Source organism: Equus przewalskii, chromosome 20 (genome assembly GCF_037783145.1).
Source record: "Equus przewalskii isolate Varuska chromosome 20, EquPr2, whole genome shotgun sequence".
Lineage (NCBI taxonomy): Eukaryota > Metazoa > Chordata > Mammalia > Perissodactyla > Equidae > Equus > Equus przewalskii.
In genome coordinates, this window is record NC_091850.1 from 355567 (window position 1) to 380695 (window position 25129).

A 25129-nucleotide genomic window follows, 5' to 3' on the forward strand; every position below is an offset into this window, starting at 1 on the left:
ATTTTCTCTGACCTTTTTTATTCTTTTTCCTTTTATGTGCTGCATTGGGTATTCTTTGCCTAAATTCTTTATGTAGATTATTAGTCATTAATATTTGCCTTATTCTTTCTTCTAATATATGTATCAAATGGTATAATATCTCTTTATAAGACTACATTTTAAATGTTTAAGTGTTTTTCTTATTATTTCATTTCAAAGTATATGTAACCTATTTTAATTTGTAAGTTATGTTGAATTTTCCACAGAGTATTAAAATCTGTGCCATTTTACAACTTCTCTCCTTAAAATTTGTCAAAGTTTTGTGTTTGAACCAGTAAAACACACTGCATAACTCCCAATGCTAGGTCATAAAAGGCAATACACTTTCTGCTTCACTCACTGGAATGGCCATTCATGAAACATTTTAGCAATCATGTAAAGAGTCTGCCCTTAGGCCACCAGGTTCTGAAAAGATCCAGGCCACAGGGAGAAATCAAGGATAGGTGCTTTGGCCAACAGCTCCAGCTGATGTCCAAGGTGACAGCCACATCAGCTGTCAGACATCTGAGTAAAGATACTTCCAGTTGATTCCAGCTCCCAGCCACAGAATCTTCCTAGATATTTAAGAACAGAGAGAACCCCTTCCCCACTATGCCCTGTCTGATTTACTGAACAATAGAATCCATAAACATAAGTGGTTTTATTTATTACACAGCATTATTAACCAGAATAGGCTTTATTACCAGAAATCGAGTGATACAATAAAAATAAACTAAAAATATGCATTGGTAAAAGTTGGAAAGATCTGGAAGAGACTGTTAGCAGAAGCCTAAATGGCCTCAAGAAGTATGCTAGCATAGGCTTACAGGTACTCAAGGGGTCTGTCAATGAGGACTTAAGGAAAAGTAAGGGAAATGTTATTAAAGCTCAAGGGAAGGGGACTCATTTTATACAGTGATATAAGGTGTCAATATTTTGTTATCCATGGTAAAGGGGAATATAGAAAATATACATAATTAGCATGATAATATAACAAGTTTCCCAGGCAGAATATTGCCATTTGACCTTTCCTTATCGTCTACTACAAAAGGAGAAAGGAGAAAATGAGCTAAAGAATAAACTTTCAAATTTAAAGGAGTCAAGACTTGCTGGGTTAAGAAATAAAATTACCATTTCCAGCCTCTTCAGATGGCAAAGGATTCCTGTAATTAAGAAAAAGCCCAGGCCAAATATCAAATCCAAGATGGGAATATAAAATATCTTATTAAGACCCCGTAAAAACCTAAGGAAATAACTCATATAACGCACAGCACATAGGCAGAAGGCTTTCCAAAATCTTAAGGGCATAACCCACAGATTTTCTGTGGTACATGATGAGGCTTCTAAGACCTTAGGAGGTCTGTCCCACAGTTGACTCATAGTGATCTCAAGGTACCTAAAAGCTTACCTTGAAGAGATTGATACTTGTGGTTCTCTCTAATGGAGTAAATGCCGACAAAATTCATAGAAAACCCACAGAGCTTTAAACATATATTTTCTGGCCAGCATGGACTAAAGGGACCTGTGCAGCAATGCATTAGCGTTTGCTGAAGACAGGTTTGCCCTTTGCCCTCAGCTCCTGGAAGGGAACCTCTAAGCCTTTCAAATGTACTGTCTGAAAATTTTCTTTCTTTTCCTGGGGCCTTTGGGCCACATGAGATAGTCTGTGTCAACACTGTGACTTAAGGTGGGAAGCCCTGCACCACGCAGTGTCATTGTGACCTCAAGAGGGGCTTGAGACCAAGTTAAGCCACATATGCATTTATTGTTATTGATGTGATTGAACCCAAATTAAAATTCTTGTCATGAAGTTTCAGATAGGCTTGCTTGGTTACAATATTCTGTGCATGTGGCCACACATCAATACTGGGAGAAGTAAGTAAGAAGAACTGGATGACTCCATCAGGAGGGGACAACTGGAAGCTGGTGCCTGCTCTCTCCTGGACCCGCTGTATGCCACTCCTCCTTTGTCTGATTTTAACCTAGATCCCTTTTACTGTAATCAAACATAACCACAGGATAATGGTTTTTCTGAATTCTGCGACTATTTACGGCAAAGTATTGAACCTGAGCATGGTTTCAAGGACCCTCAAACTTGCAGTTGATGTCATAACTAAAAGTGGTCTTGAGGACTCCTGTTCTGTGCAGGAACAGAGACATTATACAATGAAGAGAGGCTTTTAGACACTTGACTGTTGTGGGAATCTGACTGAAAATTCTGCTCTGTTGAAAAGTCAGTTTATTTATTCAAAAGAAGTAAAGACAGAGAGGAAAGACCCAAGAACTCAGAGAGGGAAGCCACAGGCTGTTGAGAAGTATTCCTGGACCACAACACTGAGCCTCAACTAAGAGGCATGTGTCTAGCTGGACTTCAGAATTGCCATGACCAGTGAGGGCTTCATGCCTTCTTTTTTCACCATTGTTGAACAGATGTGTCTTTGGCTGTGACCAATGCCTGTCCTGTCATTAAATAGCATGTGTGAGAGGGCAGGTAATTTTCTCTTTAGTTCACAAGTCATCAGATAAAAAGATGACACTAGAGCTGACACAAGCAGCTGTGCCTGAGATGTGGCATTTCTCCCTGGATTTTATTTATATGAAGAGATCCTAGAACTCTACACTGATGAGGCTGGTGCTGAGGTTTTATTTGAGGGGGGTGGGTTTTGACAGAGGAATGAGTATATTTTGCTTTGCAGTAGGAAATATTCAGCCGTGAACTGTGGTAGATTAGGTTTTCTAAAAATCGGTACAGCTATATCTCCCAGTCACAGCCTTTCTAGAAACTTACTGCTTCCTCCTCAAGAGGTAAAATGTACGTCTCCCTACACTTGCATCCGGGCAGGCCTTTAAAATTGCTTTGAACAAGAATGTGCCAGAAATGATGTTCTATGATGTTTGAGGCCATGTCATAATATATTGTGTATTCCACTTTGTTCCTTCAGTAATACTTGATCTTGGATATTTCAGCCTCTCTGTAAAATCTACTTCCCTGAAGCTTTTATGATGGGAGCAATCTAGCCACCTGCAGAGAGAGAGAGAGAGACCGAGAGATTCCCAGGCATCCTCCAACTGCTGCAGAAGCCTGCTGTTCCAGTGCCTGTCACCACCTGGCCACAGGAGGTACTCTGCACTGGGACCTCCCAGATGAGTTCTTCCTGGATTCCTGACTCAGAAATTATGAGATCATAAAATATAGTATTGTTTGAGCCACAAAGTTTTGGGGTCATTGTTGCCCAGCATCAGGTACTTGGAAAAGAAAAGTTTTCTCTTGGAAACTTCATTCATGGATGACTCACACACAATTTTTTATTTTATTTGTTTACTTTCTATTAAACAGTTGTATTTTATTTGTAAATTTTTATTAGTGTTCATTATTTTTTAATTAAATTAAGAAACTTCAAATATTTTTTGAAATCTTCTTGTATAGTTTAAGTATCAAATACTGTCCACCTTATAATATTTCTTGGAAAGTATTGCCTCTTTTAATATTTTTCAAATTTTGTGAATCTTCATGGAATATTAATGTTTTCTTACTTATAGAAACTACTTCTACTTTTTTCCCTTTCTTAGTAGATTTTTGATAATTTATTTTCAGATTTTATTAGGTATAATTCAATTTCACTAATTTTCATACATATTTTTGAGTCATTGTCACTTCTGTGATAAAAGATATATATTCAATAAACATAATTGACACCAAAAAGAACCAAAAGTAAGAGAGGTTAAAAGATGAAGTGTTGTATTGCAATAGATAATGGTAGGAAAAAAAATGTGACTATATATCTAAACTAAGTAATCTTAACAAACTTACATATTTCTTTTTTTCTTAATGAGATATAGCTGATATATACAAAATTGCACATACTTAGTGTATACAAGTTGATGAGGTTGGACATGTGTGCACACCCATGAAACCATGATTTTCAACCATAATGAACTTAAACTAGAACAGTAACAGAAAAAAAATTAGAAAATACTCAGTGTGATAATGAAAGAACACATTCTTTTACAACAAATAAGAAAATAGGAATCAAACCAAGAAATGCACTTTTCCTTTCACAGCATACCTTTCATTCATATTTTATGATATTCTAAAGAACAGATAATTTTCATATTTATTTTTTAATGAATAAGGAACAATATTTTTATTCTTTCTATAATATCAAATTTGGCTTTTCAAGATTAATTGACACTTTTAATTCTAAGTTTTTAAATATTTGAACAGTAGATAAATATAGAACAGAAATTTAACATAAAATATTTCTAAAGGTAACCTTTTTGGCTTTTTAAAACTGAAATTTTTAGTGAGAGCTCTTACCTTGTCAAAGCATGAATGAGGATCTCTTATGCATAATATCAGATCTTTTACCCAGTGGTATAGTCAGATAATCCAAAATCTTCAGAAAGAAAATATTTCAATATATGATATATTTTAATTATTCATTAAATTTATATCAGTTATATCTATATAATCTCAAGCACTTATCACTGAAGACTTGGATTTCACTCAATAATTTAGAGTGTCATTATTAGTTCCATACAGTAGATTCTGACTCCTATTGACCCTACATACAGCAGAGAAAACCCTTCTTGGTCTTTTTGCACCATCCTCTCACCTTCTGGTGCTATATCAGACAATGTTCTTCTGCTATTTATAGGGTTTCCATGGCCAATTTTATTGCCAGTGGGGGGTCAGGTCCTTCTTCCTAGTCTGTCTTAATCAAGAAGCTCCACTGAAATCCATCCAGCATGGGTGACCCTGCTGGTATTGGAAATGTCAGTTGCATAGCTTTCAGCATCACAGCAACATGCATCAACAACACTATGGCAACTGACAGGTGGGTGGTGTGGCTCCCTGACTGGGAAATGAACCCAGGCCACAGTGCTGACTGTACCAAATCTTGACCATTAGACGACCATGGCTGGCTAATTTAGGGTGAGCCTCAGTAATTTCCTATACATATCATGAATAAGACAGTCTTTTTCATGATTTTCTTGATGATACATTTTATTTGTTTAATTCTAAGGCTGTAGATAATACGGTTTAAGAATGGGGGGATTATGGAGTAAAAAAGAGAAAGGACTATGTCCTCAATGTGGCAGAGGTTGCAGGTGGCATAGGTATATGTAAAAGCCTGAGCTGAGGGAGATAGACACCAGGAGGATGTGAGGGACACAAGTAGAAATGGCCTTTGTTCTGTGTGCTTTACTTGGACACTTGAGCACAATAGAAAATATGTGAATGTAAGACCTGATGATAAATATAAAGACAGCCACCATGAATTCCAAGACCAGAGACAGCAATCACCATCTCATGGCTAAAGGTGTCAGAGCAGAAAAGCTTTTGTAGAAAGCAGATGCCACAGAAAAACTAACAAATAACATTGGACTGATGGAAGAGCAGCCAGAATGTGTTGACAGCATGCACCTCTGCATAGGCAGAGGCACTGAGTATGGAAGCCACTGTCATCTGGATGCAGAATTGAGGGTGCATGGTCACAGGGTAGTGGAGGGACTGACAGATAGCCACATGGTGGTCATGGGCCATGATGGTGAGGACAGAAGCTCCACATATACAAAGAAAACAACTAGAAAGAACTGAGCTACACATCTCACCTTTGAAATTGTCCTGCTGTCAAGCAGGGAATTGATGAGTGAATTAAGAGAAATTACAGAAATGTAGCATGCAGCCAAGATGGACAGATTCCTAAGGAAGAAGTACATGGGTGTGTGAAGACTTCTGTCAAAAGTGGTGAAGGTAATAATGAGAATGTTACCCATTAGAGTTAACAAATACATCAGAGAGAAGCATGCACCACCTGTAGTTCCCATACATCGGAAAACTCCATGAGGAGAAATTCCATCATCATGATGGAACTCGGATCTGTGGAAGGCACAAGTTGTACCTGGGAAGTAAGGAGAGAAGTCACGAGCATGTGAAGAATCACATTAGGGAAATGTTTCTTAACTATTTTTTGTCTTGACCTCTATCTAATTCTAAACTCTATTGATGTCTCTAATATTTTTGAAGGAAAATTCAGTGGTCCTCCATTAGCCTACATGATCTTCTTCTTATTCCTTCTGTAGTAATGGAGTGACAATCACAACCTAATTGTTCATAAACAACATATAAATGTTCAACATATAGTTCTATACATTTCCAATTCCAAGGCAATGTTATCATAGTCACGTTGGTAGACGTAACTATAGACAGATTACATGAATATAGTTGTGTTTGAAAGGAATTTTGGTGGTCATGTTGTTGAACAGTGGGTAATTAGAATGAAATCTTTTGGTCATTTTCTAGCCTTACATTTTTGTTTAAATTTCAGATGATATTAAAAAATCTGGAAATGGAAAAGTGACTTTGTTTTTAGAGCTAAACTTTTATGCATAAGTGTCAAAATTATCTTCTGTCCCTGACATAAAATATTAATATCATTTGGAACTATACCTACTTTAATATCTCAAATTGATCACAACGTCATTGCCTGATACATTTCCCCACACTGAATCTACTCCTCAGTGAAATTTTTCTATTAAAATTTTATATTTCGTTATTTTTCTAGTCATTCACCTCTCTTTTTAAAGAGAGAATGAATAAGCCAAGTATTCATGTTTCCTTAGAGACTCTTGAAGCTACCCCTGATATTCCCTTATTATCTTCTCCTGTTTTCACCTTTCAAAACTTTTTTGATTCTGCTAGCTGAAAATCAAAATGAAACAGCAAAATTATGGTACAATATCTCTTAATACTAATTTAACTTTTTTTCCGCTAAATTAATAATTTTTCTTTTTCTTATTTAATCCAGTTTTTACAACTAATTTTGTAAATTTTCATCCTTTGTTTCTGAATCACTTAACAACTTTGTTGGTGTCATCACATCTTTATTGTTTATGCCATCAGTCCTCAGTTTGTTTGGTTTATTCACCAGTGGCAGTGTTAACCAGCTTTTCTCTTGACTTAACTGTGTTAATTGTATTTTCCCTGATTTCCTCTATCACTCTTTTACAACTCTTTCTTTGAGTTTCCTCAAAATAACACTAATAATAATAATAGTTATAATAAAACTCTGACAATTGGAACTACAAATAGCTAAAATGTCCAGAGCTAAAATTACTATACTTCACAGTTTATTTGAAATTAAAATTCTCCTAAATTCTGCTCAAAATTGTACAATCTAGACCCATTCATTGACCAATTCCTTCAGACATCATTTTGTTAGTATCCTCTACAATGAACTTATGAAACATGATACATATGATGTCTTCGTAGACAACCTGAGCTAAAGTCATGAACTTTTTTTATCACATCAGCTATATGACATGTTTCACAAGCTGCTTCACATTGAAAAGCCAGCAGATGCTTTGCTCCATTTCTTTTGTTGTGGTTGTTGTTTATAAGTTGCTCAATGATTAAATTGTATGTGATGAATAAATGAAAAATGATAAGATATACTGGAGTAGAGATCTCGTCAAGATGGCAGCATAAGCAGACTCTGAACTCATCTCCTCCCATGAATACAACCAGGTTACAACTATTTTTTGAAAAATTACCCTGGAGAGAAAACTGAAAACTGGATAAAAAGAACCTCCACAATAAGGGACAGTCCTGACTAAGGCAGAAGAGGCAGAAATTCCTGCTGGAGAGGAAAATAACCATCTTTGGGAGCAGCAGAGCTTCTCAGCTGGCCAGGCAGGAGACACCCTAAGGTACACAGCATTCCCTGGAGGAGTGAGGTCTGGAGCAGGGGCGATACTGCTATAAGCATCCTTCAGATTCAGCCCAACTGAGATGAGGGTCTTACTTTCTGGCTTCACTGGTTATTAGCTGCAGCAGGGATACCCCCCAGAAAAGCTATTGGCTGAAAGCCAAAAAGACCCGGGTCTTAAAGGGCCCATGGACAAACTCAGTCACTGCAGCAACCTAAAATCACCAGAGAGAGTGCTGACAGTCCTTTGGTGAAATAAGACTTACCTGGGGGACACTGGGGGCATCTTGGTGAGAGGAGGTAACTTTCCAGAGAATTGAGACATTGGTGGGGGCAATTGTTCTGACCTGGTTGTGGTGGGCTAACACAGACCCCAGTTGGGGTGGGGGCCATTGAGTTTCTTCCCTTGGCCTGTTAGCCCAGGGTTCTGCCACACACACTAGAGCAGAGATTTAATCCAGTTCAGCCAGGACAGGCAGCCCTCCCTAGGGATTGGCCCCACCTAGCAGCAAGCCCTCAGGCTACTTGTCAGCCTGCATAGACTGGGTGTCTTTATCCTTTACAGGCAGGCAAGTATGTCCACCTCTGTGGGACAGGGCCTGTGTGAGGAGGAGGTGAACTCTGGGGGGGCATTGGTGGAGAGGTGGAGGCCTCTGCAGTGGGGCATTGGGGTACAGTCCAGGGGGTTGGGAAATGTGCATGGACCAGGACTGTGTTGACCTTGGGTGGGATCCTGTTGTGGGTGAGGCTTATCAGCAGATAGAAGACCAGTGCTTCACAAATAGCCATAAAAAGAATCAGCTCCACCTTCCAAAGGCTGAAACAATTGAGTGCTCCTGTACCTAAGGCCAGCCCCACACAGCTATACTCCTATGAGAACTGACAACAGCCTTGTAGGCTTGAGGCCTATAGCATCTGTAAGCCCCTGAGCCTAGCAACCAGCTACACTGGGTACCAACCCAAAATTAGGAGTGTGCTGATAGACTTTGTAGCCAACGGTGCTGAGGCTTCCCAAATCAGATTTACAAACAGCTGGCCAGGAAAGGAAAGACTAGATTCCCTGGGTACCTGCAGTAAGAGTAACCCTGCCACAACAGAAGGACACAAGTAGCCCACAAAGGGGTCAGTCCTGGATCATTTAGACTGGTGACAAGAGGGAAGCACACTGCTGAGCCTCATAAGGCATCTCATACATAAGGCGCCTTCTCCAAGATCAGGAGGCATAGCCAACTCACCTAATACATAGAAATAAGCACAGAGAAAGAGGCATAATGAGGTGACAAAGGAATACTTTCCAAACAAGGGAACAGGACAAAACCCCAGAAAACAGACTAAATGAAACAGAAATAAGCAATCTATTCAACAAAGAGTTCAAACAAAATATCATAAGGATGCTTACAGATATTGGGAGAAGACTGGACGAACACAGTGAGCTCATCAGCAAAGAATTGTAAAATATAAAAAAGAACCAATCAGAAATGAAGAATACAATACTAGAAATGAAAAAGTCACTAGAAGGACTCAATAAGAGAGTAGAGGATGCAGAAGAACAGATCAGCGAGCTAGACAAAAGACTAGAGGAAATCACCCAAGCTGAACAGGAAAAAGAGAAGAGAATTAGACAGAATGAGAACAGTCTAAGGGAACTCTGGGACAATATCAAGCACATTAACATCCTCATTATAGATGTCCCAGAAGGAGAAGAGAGAGACAAAGGGGCAGAAAATTTATTTGTAGAAATAATAGATGACATTTTCCTTACCTTAGGAAGGAAACAGACATCCAAGCACAGGAAACACACAGAGCTCCAAAGAAGATAAGCCCAGAGAGGCCCACACCAAGACCTATTATAATGAAAATGTCCAAAATAGAAGATAAAGAGAGAATCCTAAAAGCAGCAAGAGAAAGGCCACAAGTGACATACAAAGGGAAGCCCATAAGGCTATCAGAGGATTTCTCAGCTGAGACCCTATAGGAAAGAAGAGAATGGCATGACATATTTAAAGTGCTAAAAGGAAAAAAACCTACAGCCAAGAATACTCTATCCATCAAGGTTCTCATTCAGAATGGAAGGAGAGATAAAGAGCTTCCTAGACAAGAAAAAAATTAAAGGAGTTTATCACCAAGAAACCAATTCTACAAGAAATACTGAAGGGACTTATTTAAGTGGGAAAGAATGATCACAAGTAGAGATAAAAAAAAATTCTCAAAGAACAAAAAAAATAACACAGGAAATAAAATCACTTATAAAGGTGAAAATATAGTAAAAGGTAGCAGATCAACTACCTGTGAAGATAATATGAAGGTTAAAAGACAAATGCACTAAAATCACCTATTTCAATGATAAGAGGGTAATGGATAAACACACATTAAACAAGAGACTATATATTATTTCCAAAACATAAAATCTTGGAGGGGGGGAGTGAAAAAGCAGAGCTTTTAGAAAGAGGTCAAGCTAAAGAGTCTATCAACTCAATATAGACTGTTATATACGTAGAATATTAAATAAGATCTCATGATAATCACAAATCAGAAACCTATAATAAGTAAGCAAAAAAGTAAGACAAAAGAAATCAAACATATTACTAAAGATAACCATCAAATCACAAGGGAAGAGAGCAAGAGAAAAAGAAAGGACCAGACAAGAACTACTAAAACACTCAGAAAAAAGTGACAAAATGGCAATAAATACATATTTATCAATAGCTACTTTAAACGTCAATGGACTAAATGCTCCAGTTAAATGCAATAGGGTGGCCAATTGGATAAAAAAACAAGACCCATGTATAAGCTGAATACAAGAGACACACTTCAGACCTAAAGACACTCACAAACTGAAAGTGAAAGGATAGAAAAAGATATCTCATGCAAGTGGCAAAGAAAAGAAAGCAGGGGTAGCAATACTTATATCAGACAAAATAGACTTTAAAACAAAAACTGTAACAAGAGACAAAGACGGGCACTACATAATGATAAAGGGAACAATCCAACAAGAAAATGTAACACTTGTAAATATCTATGCACCCAACAAAGGAGCACCTAAATATATAAAGCAAGTATTAACAGACATAAAAGGAGAAATAGACAGTAACACAATAATAGTAGGGGACTTTAACATTCCACTTACACCAATGGATAGATCATCCAAACAGAATATCAACAAGGAAACACTGGACTTAAATGACACATTAGACCAGATGGGCTTAGTAGATATATATGCAACATCCCATCCAAAAGCCACAGAATACACATTCTTTTCAAATGCACATGGAACACTGTCCAGGATTGATCACATATTAGGCCACAAAACAAGTCTCAATAAATTTAAGAAAATTGAAATACCATGCATCTTTTCTGACCACAAAGGTATGAAACTAGGAATCAACTACAGGAAGAAAACCAGAAAAGCCACAAAAATGTGGAGATTAAACAAAATGCTACTGAACAACCATTGAGTCAATGAAGAAATCAAAGGAGAAATCAAAAAACTCCTGGAGACAAATGAAAATGAAAATATGACATGCCAAAATCTTAGAATACAGCAAAGCAGTTCTAAGAGGGAAGCTTATAGCAATTCAGGCCTACCTCAACAAACAATAAAAATCCCAAATAAACAATCTAAAAGAACATCTAAAGGTACTGGAAAAAAGAAGAACAAACAAAGCCCAAAATTGACAGAAGGAAAGAAATAATAAAAATCAGAGCAGAAATAAATGAAATAGAGACTAAAAAATGAATAGAAAAAATTAATGAAACCAAGAGCTTGTTCTTTGAAAAGATAAACAAAATTGACAAAACCTTAGCTATACTCACCAAGAAAAAAGGAGAGAAGGCTCAAATAAATAAAATCAGAAATGAAAGAGGAGAAATCACAACGGACACCTCAGAAATACAAAAGATAAGACAATATTATGAAAAGCTATATACCAACAAATTGGATAATCTAGAAGAAATTGGTAAATTCTTAGACACCTACAACCTTCCAAAACTGGACCAAGAAGAAGTAGAGAATTTGAATAGACCAATCACCAGTAAGGAGATTGAAACAGCGATCAAAATCCTCCCCAAAAACAAAAGCCAAGGACCAGATGGCTTCCCTGGTGAATTCTACCAAACATTCAAAGAAGACTTATTAGCTATCCTTCTCAAACTCTTCCAAAAAATTCAAGAGAAGGAGAGGCTTCCTAACTCATTCTACAAAGCCAACATTATCCTGATACTGAAACCAGACAAGGACAACACAAAAAAGAAAATTATAGGCCAATATCACTGATGAACATCAATGCAAAAATCCTCAACAAAATACTAGCAAATCGAATACAACAATACATTAAAAAGATCATACATCATGATCAAGTAGGTTTCATTCCAGGGATGCAGAGATAGTTCAACATCTGCAAATCTATCAAAGTGATACACCACATTAACAAAATAAAGAATAAAAATTACATGATCATCTCAATACATGCAGAGAAAGCATTTGAGAAGATACAGCATCCATTTATGATTAAAAAAGAAAAATCTCTAGAGGCTTGCCCTGTGGCCAAATTGTTAAGCTCGTGCTCTCTGCTTCGGTGGCCTGGGGTTTTGCCCATTTGACTCCTGGGCATGGACATGGCACTACTCATCAGGCCATGCTGAGGCAGCATCCCACGTGCCACAACTAGAGGGACCCACAACTAAAAATACACAACTATGTACTGGGGGGCCTTGGGGAGAAAAAAATAAAATCTTTAAAAAAAACTCCAAATAAAATGAGTATAGAAGGAAAATATCTCAACATAATAAAGGCCATATATGACAAACCCACAACAAATATCATTCTCAATGCAGAAAAAGTGAAAGCTATCCCTATAGGAACAGGAACCAGACAAGGATGGCCACTGTCACCACTCTTATTTAACATAGTATTGGATGTCCTCGCCAGAGCAATCAGGCAAGAAAAAGAAATAAAAGGGATCCATATTGGAAAAGAAGAATTAAAACTGTCACTCTTTGCAGAGGACATGATTTTATGTATAGAAAATCCTAAAGAACCCACTAAAAAAACTTTTAGAAACAGCAAATGAATACAATCGATACAAAATCAACATACAAAAATCGGTTGTGTTTCTATACACTAACAATGAATTAACAGAAAGAGAAATTAAGAATACAGTCCCATTTACAATTGCAATAAAAAGAATAAAATACCTAGGAATAAACTTAACCAAAGAGGTGAAAGATCTGTACACCGAAAACTATAAAACATTGTTGAAAGAAATCGAAGACACAAAGAAATGGAAAGATATTCCATACTCTTGGATTGGAAGAATTAAATTTGTTAAAATGTCCATACTTCCTAAAGCAATCTATATATTCAAAGCAATCCCTATCAAAGTTCCAACAACATTTTTCACGGAAATAGAACAAAGAATCCTAAAATTTATATGGAACAACAAAAGACCCAAATAGACAAAGGATTCCTGAGAAAAAGGAACAAAGCTGGAGGTATCACACTCCCTGATTTCAAAATGTACTATAAAGTCATAGTAACCAAAACAGCATGATACTGGTACAAAAACAGACACACAGATCAATGGAATAGAATCAAGAGCCCAGAAATAAACCCACACATTTATGAATGAAAGTAGACCATTCCATTAAAAAGCACAAAAATCAACTCAAAATGGATTAAAGACTTGAATATAAGGCCCAAAACCATGAAACTTCTAGAATAAAACATAGGCAGTATGCTCTTTGACATTGGTTTTAGCAGCATATCGTCAAGTATCATGTCTGACGTGGCAAGGGAAACAAAAGAAAAAATGAACAAATTGAACTACATCAAACTAAAAACCTTCTGCACAGCAAAGGAAACCATCAAGAAAATGAGAAGACAACCTAACAATTGGGAGAAGATATTTGCAAACCTTATATCAGATAAGGAGTTAAGATCCAAAATATACAAAGAACTCATACAGCTCAACAACAAAAAAAAACCAACAACCCAATTACAAAATGGGCAAAAGATCTGAACAGAGGTTTCTCCAAAGAAGATATACGGATGGCCAACAGGGATATGAAAAGATGCTCAACATCATCAGCTATCAGGGAAATGCAAATCAAAACCGCAATGAGGTATCACCTCACTACAGTCAGAATGGCTATAATTAACAAGTCAGGAAACAACAAACGTTAGAGAGGGTGTGGAGAGAAGGGAACCCTTATTCACTGCTGGTTGGAGTGCAAACAGGTGCAGCTACTATGGAAAGCAGTATGGAGCTTCCTCAGAAAATTAAGTATAGATCTACCATATGATCCAGCTATCCCACTGCTGGGTATTTATCCAAAGAACTTGAAAACCCAAAGGCATAAAGATACTTGTACCCCTATGTTCATTGCACCATGAAACACAACGGCCAAGACTTGGAAGCAACCTAGGTGCCCATTAAGGGACGAATGGATAAAGATGTGGTATTTATACACGACGGATCATTACTCAGCCATAAGAAACGATGAAATCTGGGCATTTGTGACAACATGGATGGACCTTGAGGGTATTATGCAGAGTGAAATACATCAGAGGGAGACAGTCAAATACTGTATGAGCTCACTCATAAGTAGAAGATAAAAACAATGACAAACAAACACATAGCATTGGAGATTTGATTGGCGGTTACCAGAGGGGAAGGGGGGAGGAGGGAGGGCAAAAGGGATGATTAAGCTCACATGTGAGAGGATGGACTATAATTAGTTTTTGGTCAGTGAACATGATGTAATCTACACAGAATTTGAAATATATTATGATGTACCTACGAAAAGAAACAAATAAATTTTTTTAAAAAAGAAAAAACAGGAAATGGTGTATGTAGTTTCCCAGATTTTTTGGACAGATAATCTTGCTCAGAAAGATCATAAAACAAAATAAAGTCTTTCTGAATTAAAAAAATAAAATAAAAGAGGGGTACAGAGCAATAATTCATTCTTCTCTTTATTAAAATGTGTAATAAGTCTGTGTTTATCAAAACATTGTGAAATTGGCTTAAGTTTAAATACATCTATGTTCACCAGTGATATTGGCCTTTAGTTTTCCTTTTTTGTGTTGTCCCTGTCTGGTTTTGGTATCAGGGTGTTGTTGACCAGGTAGAATGAGTTAGGAAGCCTCCTATCTTCTTCAGTTTTTCAGAATAGTTTGAGAAGGATAGGTATTACGCCTTCTTCGAGTGTTTGGTAGAATTCTCCAGAGAAGCCATCTGGTCCTGGACTTTTGTTGCTGTGGCAGTTTTGATTGAGAAAGATTGGCCCTGAGCTAAGGTCTGTTGCCAATCTTCCGCTTTTTGCTTCAGGAAGATTTTCCCTGAGCTAACATCTGTGTCAGTCTTCCTCTGTTTTGTATGTGGGATGCTGCCACAGCAAGGTTTGATGAGTAGCATGTAGGTCTGCACCCCAGAGCTGAACCCACGAACCCCAGGCTGCTGAAGTGGAGTGCACAAACTTACTTACATTACTATGCCACCAGGCAGGCGCCCAGACTTTTGATTTTTGGGAGGTTTTTGACTACCATTTCAATCTCTTTATTTCTGATTGGTCTATTCAGATTCTCTATTTCTTATTGATTCAGTTTTGAGAGGATGTATGATAGTAAGAAGATAGTAAGTCATTTCTTCTAGGTTATTCAATTTGGGGCATATTGTTTTTGATAGTATTCTCTTATTATTCATTGTATTTCTGTGCTATCAGTTGTAATTTCTACTCTTTCCTTTCTAATTTTGTTTATTTGAGGTTTCTCTCTTTTTTTCTTAGTGAGTCTCACTAAGGGCTTGTCAATTTTTGTTATCTTCTCAAAGAACCAGCTCTTAGTTTCATTGATCTTCTCAACTGTTTTTTTAGTCTGTATAATCTGTATTTCATTCGTTTTTGTTCTAATTTTTATTATTTCCCGCATCCAGCTGACTTTGGGCTTTACTTGTCCTTGTTTTTCTCTTTCTTTTACATATAGTTTAAGATAACTTACTTGAGATTTTTCTTTTTTGCTAAGGGGGGCCTGTATTGCTATGAATGTCCCTCTTAGAACTGCTTGCTGCATCCCATAAGACTTGGTATGTTGTGTTTTCATTTTCAATTGTCTCCAGGTATTTTTTATCTCTCCTTTGTTTTCTTCATTCATCCAATGGTTGTTCAGTAGCATGTTGTTTAGTCTACACATATTTGTGACTTTTCCAGCTTTTTTATAGTTAATTTCTGGTTTCATACCATTGTGATTGGAAAAGATGCTTGATATGATTTCAATCTTTTTAAATCTATTGAGGCTTGCCTTGTTTCCCAACATATGGTCTATCTTTGAACATGTTCCATGTGCATTGAGAAAAATGTGTATTCTGGTGTTTTGGGATGGAATGTTCTATATATCTCTATTAAGCCCATCTTGTCTAGTCCTTCATTTAAGGCCACAGTTTCCTTGTTGACTTTCTGTCTGGACGACCTATCCATTGATGTCAATGGGGTTTTAAAGTCTCCTACTATTGTTGTGTTGCTGTCAATTTCTCCATTTAGGTCTGTTAAGAGTTGCTTTATATACTTTGGTGCTCCTGTGTTAGGTGCATATATATTAAAAAGTGCTGTGTCCTGGAACTGGTCCTGTGGCCGAGTTGTTGAGCCTGCACGCTCTGCCTCGGTGGCCCAGGGTTTGGATACTGGGCACGGACATGGCACTGCTCATTAGACCACGTTGAGGTGTCATCCCACATGCCGCAACTGGACGGACCCACAACTAAAATGTACAATGGTGTAGTGGGGGGATTTGGGGAGAAAAAAGCAGAAAAAAAAGACGTTTGGCGACAGTTACTAGCTCAGGTGGCAATCTTAAAAAAAAAGTGCTGTGTTCTCTTGATGGAATGTTCCTTTCATCGTTATATAATGCCCATCTTTGTCTCTCATCATTTTTATCTTGAGGTCTACTTTGTCTGATATACGTATGGCTACACCTGCTTTCTTTTGCTTGCCATTTGCTTGGAGTATCATCTTCCGTCCCCTCACTCTGAGCCTGCGTTTGTCTTTAGAGCTGAGTTGTGTTTCCTTAGAAGAATATTCTTAGGTCTTGTATTTTAACCTATCCTGCCACTCTGTGTCTTTTGATTGGTGAATTCAATCAACTTACATTTAGAGGGTTTATTGATATATTAGGGCTTAATACTGCCATTTTATCTATTTTCATTTTTCTTTTCCCTTGTATTTCTGACTACCATTATAGTGTAACGGTTTTCTCAGTTTTCTCTTTAGTCATTATTGGTCACTCTGCTCTGATCTTTTCTCTTGTGGTTACCATGAGTTTTGTATAAAAAATCTCATAGATGAGATAGCTCATTTTCTGACATCCTCTTATCTGCATTAGCCTATGCAGGTCCCATCCCTTTCTTCCCCATATATGTCTTGCTGTCACAAATTATTCTCTGGTGTTGTGACTAAATAAAAGTGTTTATGGTTATATTTTTATATTTGTGAGTTTGTGACTACATATAAGTGTTTATGGTTATTTTTGATGCTTTCTTCCCTTTATCTATTATTTTATAATTGTTTGTTAACCTATTCTGATAGAGAACTGCAACTTTCTGATTTTTTGTGTCTATTTATCTCCTTGCTCCAAGCTTTGTAAACCTCTGCCTTTTTGTTTTAGGTAGGACAGCTCCCGTCACCGTTTCTTGTGAAGCACCTCTAGTGGTGATGAACACCTTCACCTTTGTTTTTATTTAGGAAAGCTTATACTTCTCCATCATATCTAGAGGGTAATTTTTTTGGAAAGAGAACTCTTGGATGACAGTTTTTGTCTTTCATTATTTTGAATATATCATTCCATTATCTCTTAGCCTGTAAGATTCCCACAGAGAAATCCACTGAAAGCCTAAGAGGGGTTCCTTTGTAGGTTATTTTCTTCTGCCTTGCTGCTCTTAATATTTTTTCTGTGTCATTGACTTTTGCCACTTTTAATATTGTATGCCTTGGAGGTCTTTTTGCATTGATATAATTAGGAGTTATGTTGGCTTCATGTACTTGTATAACCAGTTTCTTTCCCAGGTTTGGGAAGTTCTGAACTGTTATTTCTTTGAACAAGCTCTCTGCTCCTTTCTCCCTCTCTTTTCTGTGTGGGATACCTATAATCTTTGTTACTTTTCCTAACTGAGTTGGATATTTCTCAAAGAATTTCTTCATTTTTTAAAAATATCTTAAGTTTCTCTCTCTCTCCACCTGAAGCATTTCTAGATTTTTATCTTCTAGGTCACTAATTCTCTCCTCCATAAGATCTGCTTTATTTTTTATGCTTTCTACATTATTATGTTTGTTGTTGTTGTTCTTCATATCTGAAATTTCTCTGTTGTTTTTTGTAGGGACTTCAATCTCTTTCGTGAAGTATTCCTTCTGTTCATTAATTTTATTCCTGAGCACATTGACCTGTCTTTCTGAGTTTCTTGTAACCCATTGAGTTTCTTTATGACACCTGTTTTTAATTTTCTGCCATTTAAACTGTAATCTTCTGTTACTTCAGGTTTGGTTTCTGGAGAGCTGTCATTTTCCTTCTGTTCTGTGGTGTTACTGTAGTTCTTCACAGTGTTTGATGAACTTATCCACTGCTGGTACATTTGTGGTGGTATCTGGTCATAAATTCCACCTGTCACTCCTTGGGGGGGGCAAAGGCTCTGTTCCTCCCCAGCCTACTCACAGTTGGGCCATTTGGGTCACTCTATTTGGGCATGCTGGCTGCAGCACTTGGTGGATCTTGCTCACATGGGTGGGGCCACTGTGCTGTGCAAGTGGGTCACAGCCAGGCTGCTGTGCTTGGAAGTGGGTGGCAGTTACAGGGGTGGGATGCCATCACATAGGCGATGTCACAGCATTTGATGTGTGGGTCCAGCCAGGCTGCTGTGCTTGGTGTGCTGGATGGGCAGGTTGCATTCATGTAGGTGGGGTTGCTGCACTCTGTGGGCAGGCTGTGCTCACTTGGGTGGGGCACCTTCACATAGACTGGACACTATTCTGGGTAGGTGGGTCTGGCTGGGCTGCTGCACTCAATGGGCAGGTCCAGCTGGGATGCTGTGCTCGACTGGCAAGATACCTTCACAAGAGCTGACCCACAGCCTCTTGGCAGGGAGCATTCACACAGGCAGAGACACTGAGATAGGTGGATTCACCCAGAGGCCAGTCCACCACTCTGAAAATGTTCACATGTGGGCTGGGCTGCCCCTTCCTCCACTCACAATCATGCCAGCTGCTGTGTGAGGAGCCATCAAATGGATTGCTGCCACTGGGGAAGGGAAGGTGTCCACTCTCTTATTTCTCCTACTTCCTGGGTGCCCAGTCCACCCACCCTCAGATGTATAGCTGCGTGGATCTCTCAGGCATCCTGTTGTGCTGTGTAGGGAATCCTGTCTTGCGTAATAGATGTGCATTTAGTCTTAAGTTAGAGGGATGAGACAAAGGGAACAACTCACTCTGCCATAATGCTGACATCACTCCCCTTCAGTTCTTTCTTAACGTAGGCGTATATCACTATAAACTGCCCTCTTAGAGTTGCTCTTGCAGTACCCTATAGGTTTGGTATGTATGTTACTTCCATTTTTTGTTCATTTCAACTTATATCTTGATTTCCTTTTTAATTTCTTCTTTGCCTCATTGGTTGTCCTGGAACATATTTAATCTCCACCTATTTGTAGATTTTCCAGCTTTCCTCCTATTATTGATTTCTAGTTTCATGCCATAGTTGTCAGAAAAGATACCTGGTATGATTTTGTTTTCTTAAATTTGCTAAGAATCTTTTTGTGGTGTCTCATAGGGTCTCTCCTGGAGAGTTTACTGTGTGTCCTTGAGACGACTGTGTATTCTGATGCTGTTGGAGGAAGTGTTCTATAAATAGCTGTTTTCTTTGTTCTCCTCTGAGTGTGTTATTTCAAAGTCTTATCCTCTAACTTACTACTTCTATATTCTGTTTGGTATTCTGTTTGTGATCTTCTCTATAGTATTTTTCATTTCATTCACTAAATTCTTCAGCTCCAAAATTTCTATTGGTCCTTTTAATGATTTCCATTTCTTTGTTCAACTTCTCATTTTGTTCATACATTGTTTTCCTGATGTACTGAATTGTCTTTCTGTGTTTTCTTAGCTCATTGAATTTTCTCAAAACATCTATTTTGAATTCTTTATCAGCTGCTTCACAAAATTTCGTGCCTTGGAGATGTTACTGAAGAATATCCTTATCTTTTGGTGATGACATGTTTCCTTGAATCTTCAAGGAATCATTGGGCTCATCAGAAAGAGATAAAAAACAAAAGCCCAAAAATAACAAAGAAAAGATGTTATGCAAGAGAGGTGCAAAAGGGGCTTGCCTCATCTCATGTTGGACCACATGAAATCCAAATAAATATGGTCAAAATAAATAAGGAATAGGCATAGGAAAAAAATATTCTGTTTCACATAATAAACATTCAACTGAGGCCAGCTTCATGGTGTAGTGGTTAAGTTTGGCACATTCTTCTTTGGTAGCCCGAGTTCATGGATTCAGATCCCAGGTGCAGACCTACACCATTTATCAGCCATGCTGTGATAGCAACCCACATATAAAAAGTGGAGGAGGATTGGCACAGTTTTTAGCTCAGTGCTAATCTTCCTGAAGCAAAAAAAAGAGGGAGATTGGCAACAGATGTTAGCTCAGGGATAGTGTTCCTCAGCAAAAACAACAAAAACAAAAAACAGGAAAAAAACCCTCAACTTTTGTTATACTTTGCATGGTTCCTTTTGTGAATTGTTGGTTTTAGTTTATTTCTTTTGCTCATTTTTCTCTTCATGTGTTCAATCTATAAGGTGTTAACACCATAAAAATGTCACTGCTTATCTCTTTTGGATAAATTTATCTATCTATTCAATTCGTTTTACTGCAGTAAAATACATATGAAATAAAATATACCGTCAAGTGTACAGTTCACTGATATTAAATACTTTCATAATGTTTGGTACCCATCACCACCATCCACCTTTAAAACTTTTCTCATTTTGTAAAACTGAAACTCTATACCCATTAAACAATAACTCTCCATTTTCACCTCTCCTCAACTTACGGCACCCACCATTTTACTTTCTAACTCCATGATTTTGACTACTCTAAGCAACTCATATAAGAGGAATAATACAGTATTTGTCCTTTTGTGACTGGCTAATTTCTCTTAGCATAATGTCCTAAAAGTTCATCCACATTGTAGCACAGGTCAGAATGTCCTTCCTTTTTAAGCCTGAATAATATTCCATTGTATGTAGATACCACATTTTGCTTATCCATTCATCTGTCAATGGACACTTGGGTTGCTTCCATGTTTTAGCTATCATGAATAATGCTGTTATGAACATGGATGTACAAATATCTGTTCAAGGCCCTGCTTTCAATACTTTTGGATATATATCCAGAAATGAATTTGGTGGATCATACAGTAATTGTACTTTTAATTTTTTGAGGAACCAGCATATTGTTTTCCACAATGATAGTACCATTTTTCATTCCTACCAAGAGTGTACAAGGATTCCATTTTCTCTGCATTCTCACCAACACTTGTTTTCTGTTCTTTTGATAGTAGTCATCCTAACAGGTATGAGGTGGTTTCTCATTGTAGTTTCAATTTGCATTTTCCTAATGATTAGTGATGTTGAGCACTTTTTCAAGTGCTTTTTGGCTATTTGTATACCTACTTAGGAAAAATGTCTATTCAAGTTATTTCCCATTTTTAGATTGCGTTGTTTTGTGTTTTTTTCTCTTTTTTTAAGTTTTATGAGTTCTCTACATATTCTGGATTTTAATCCCTGATCAGATATATGATTTACAAACATTTTTCCCATGCCATGTGTTGTCTTTTTATCATGTTAATAGTGTCATTTTTTGCATAATTTCTTTTTAGTTTTCATGAAGTCTAACATGCCTTTTTTTCTTTTGCTACCTCTGCCCTTGGTGTCATATCCATGCAATCATTGACAAATCAAATGTCCTGAAGTTTTTGCCCCATGGTTTCTTCTAAGATTTTCATAATTTTAGGTCTTACATTTAGATTTTCACTCCATTTGGAGTTAGTATTGTATATTGTGTTAGGCAAGTGTCCAATTTTATTCTTCTGTATGTGGATATCCAGTTTTCCCAGCACCATTTGTTGAAAAGTCTGTCCTCTCCCTATTGAATGATCTAGGCACTCATGTCAATAATCACTTGACCATATATGTGGGGGGTTATTTCTGGGCTCTCTATTCTAGTCCATTGGCTTATAAACTGTCTTTATGCCAGTATCACACTGTTTTGATCAGTGTAGCCCTGCAGTAAGTTTTGAAATCAAGAAATGTGAGTCTCCAGTGTTGTTCTTCATCTTCAAGGTTATTTTGGCTCTTTGGGGTTTGTTTAGGTTCCATGTGAATTGTAGGATAGATTTTTCCATTTCAGCAAAAAACATCATTGGGATTTCAACAGGCATTGGATTGAATCTTTAGATTGCTTTGGGCAGTATTGACGTTTCAACAATATTGTCTTCCAATTCATGAACATGATATGTGTTTCCATTTATTTATGCCTTCTTCAATTTCTTTCATCAATGTATTACAATTGTCATTGTTCAGGTCTTTCACATCCTTGCTTAAGTTAATTCCTAGTATTTTATTCTTTTGACTACCATTATAAATGAAACTGTTTCTATAATTTCCTTTTCAGATTGTTCATTGTTAGTATATAGTAATGCAACATTTTTTGTGTTTTGACTTTTTATCCTGTCACTTTGCTGAATTCATTTATTAGTTCTATTAGTATTTTTGTGGAATGTTTAGAATTTTCTACATATATCACATCATCTGCATACAGACATAAATTTATTTCTTCCTTTCCAATTTCCATGCCTTTCTTTTTTCTTTCTTTCTTTCTTTCTTTCTTTCTTTCTTTCTTTCTTTCTTTTTGGTTAGTGATAGATATTGTTTAATGTGGGTTTACCAATATTTTTATTGCAGTAACATTGGTTTATAACATTATATGAATATCAAGTGTACATTATTATATTTTGATTTCTGTGTAAACTATACCATGTCCACCACCCAAAGACTAATTACCATCCATCATCATACACAGGTGCCCTGTCACCCCTTTTGACCTCTTCTCTCCCCTGTCCCACTGGTAACCATCAATCTAATCTCTGTATCTATGTATTTGTTTGTTATTGTTGTTTTCATTTTCCACTTATGAGTGAAATCATATGCATTTGATTTTGTTGATCTGAATTATTTCATTTAGCATAATACAGTCAAAGACCATCCACGTTTTCACAAATGGCAATATTTCATCTTTTTCATGATTAAGTAGTGTTCCTTTGTGTATATAAACCACATCTTCTATATCCATTCATCCACAGAGGGGCACTTAGGTTGTTTTCAAATCATGGCTATTGTGAATAATGCTGCAATGAACATAAGGTGCAAACATCTTTTTGCATTCATGTTTTCATGTTCTTTTAATAGATAATCATGTGGTTTCTATTCTTAATTTTTTGAGTAATTGCCATGCTGTTTTCCATAGTGACTGCACCAGTTTACATTCCCACCAGCAGTGTATGAGAGTTCCTTTTTCTCCACATCTTTTCCAATGCTTATCATTTCTTGTCTTGTTTATTGTTGCCATTCTGATGGGCATGAGGTAATATCTTATTGTAGTTTTGATTTGCATCTCCTTGATAATTAGTGATGGTGAACATCTTTGCATGTACCTGCTGGCCTTCTTCTTTTTCTTTCCTTAACTTCTCTGGACAGAACTTCCAGTATTATTTTGAATAAAAGTTCCAAAAGTGGACATCCTTGTCAAGTTTCTGAACTTACAAAAAAATATTCAGTGTTTCCCCATTGAGTACAGTTGGCCCTCAGTGTCTGTAGGTTCTGCATTTGTGGATTCAAACAACCACAGATTGGAAGGTCTATGATAGTTGATAGTTGCATCTGTCCTGAACATGTACAGATTTTTTTCTCTTCATAAATCCCTAAACAATACAGTATAACAATATTTGCATTGTATTATGTACACAAGTAAGCTAAAGATGATTTAAAGTATATAGGAGGATGTGATTAGATTATATGCAAAGACAATGCTATTTTATGTATGGGACTTGAACATCTGTGGGTTTTGGTATCCACATTGGTCAACCAATTTCCCATGAATACCAAGGGATGACTGCATAACGTTCACTGTGGGTTTTTCATGAACAGCTTTTAGTATGTTGAGGTAGTTTCCTTCTATCTCTAGCTTTTTAGTGTTCTTATCATATTTCATACAGAAATATAAACATTAATTTCTTCACTGTCAGATATAGATAATAGCTTATCTGCCACTTTAGTAATGCTTGATTGTGTCATGTTTGCTTTCTCTTGTTTTAGTAGTCACATCAATTACATGGAACGAGGAAATGATCCACAAAATTCAGAGATTCTTCTGAGATTTTCAGAGGAAAAAGAATTGCAACCTTTACTCTTAGGACTGTTCTTGCCCATGTACCTCATCAGCATACTCAGGAACCTGCTCATCATCCTGGCCATCAGCTATGACTCTCATCTCTACACCCTCCCATGTGCTTCTTCCTCTCCAACCTGTCCAATGTAGAACCTGGTTCACCTCCACCACTACTCCAAAGGTGCTGGTGAGTATACAGACACAGAGAAAAGTCATAACTTAGAAATCTGTATCATGCAGACGTACTTTTTCATACTCTTTGTGGGGTTGGACAGTTTCTTCCTGATTGTGATAGCCTACAACTGGTTTCTGGCCATTTGCCATCCCCTGCACTATATGGTCATTGTGAACCTTCAGTTCTGTGGACTGCTGGTTCTGGTAACATGGAATATCAGTGTCCTGCATTCCATGTTACACAGCTTGATGGCGTTACAACTGCCCTTCTGCAGAGACTTGAAAATTCTCCACTTATTTTGTGAACTTAACCAGGTGGTCCAACTTGCCTGTTCTGACATCATTCTTAATGACATGGTGATGTATTTTGCAACAGTCCTGTTGGGTGGTGTTTCCCAGGCTGGTGTCCTTTGCTCTGACTCTAAGATAATTTTTTCCATATGTGGAATCTCATCAGCTCAGCGGAAGTATAGAACATTTTCTGCATGTGCATCTCACCTCTCAGTTGTCTCCTCATTTTATTGTGCAAGCCTAGATGTTCACCTCAGCTCTGCTGCTACCCACAGCTCACAGTCAAGTGCCACAGCCTCAGTGATGTAGACCATGGTCACCCCCACGCTGAAGCCATTCGTCTATAGTCCGAGGAACAAAGACATAAAGGGAGCTTTGAATGTGCTCTTCAGGGTAAAGCAATAAAGGGCCATTTTTCAAGAAATGCCTGTGATTCTAGGGCTCTATGCCTAAC

General features: G+C 37.4%; 1 pseudogene; it reads right to left on the reverse strand.

Moving 5' to 3' along the window:
- Window positions 1–4961: 4961 nt before the first annotated feature.
- LOC139077984 (olfactory receptor 14C36-like) lies at window positions 4962–24989 on the reverse strand (annotated as a pseudogene).
- Between the last annotated feature and the right edge of the window lie 140 nt (window positions 24990–25129).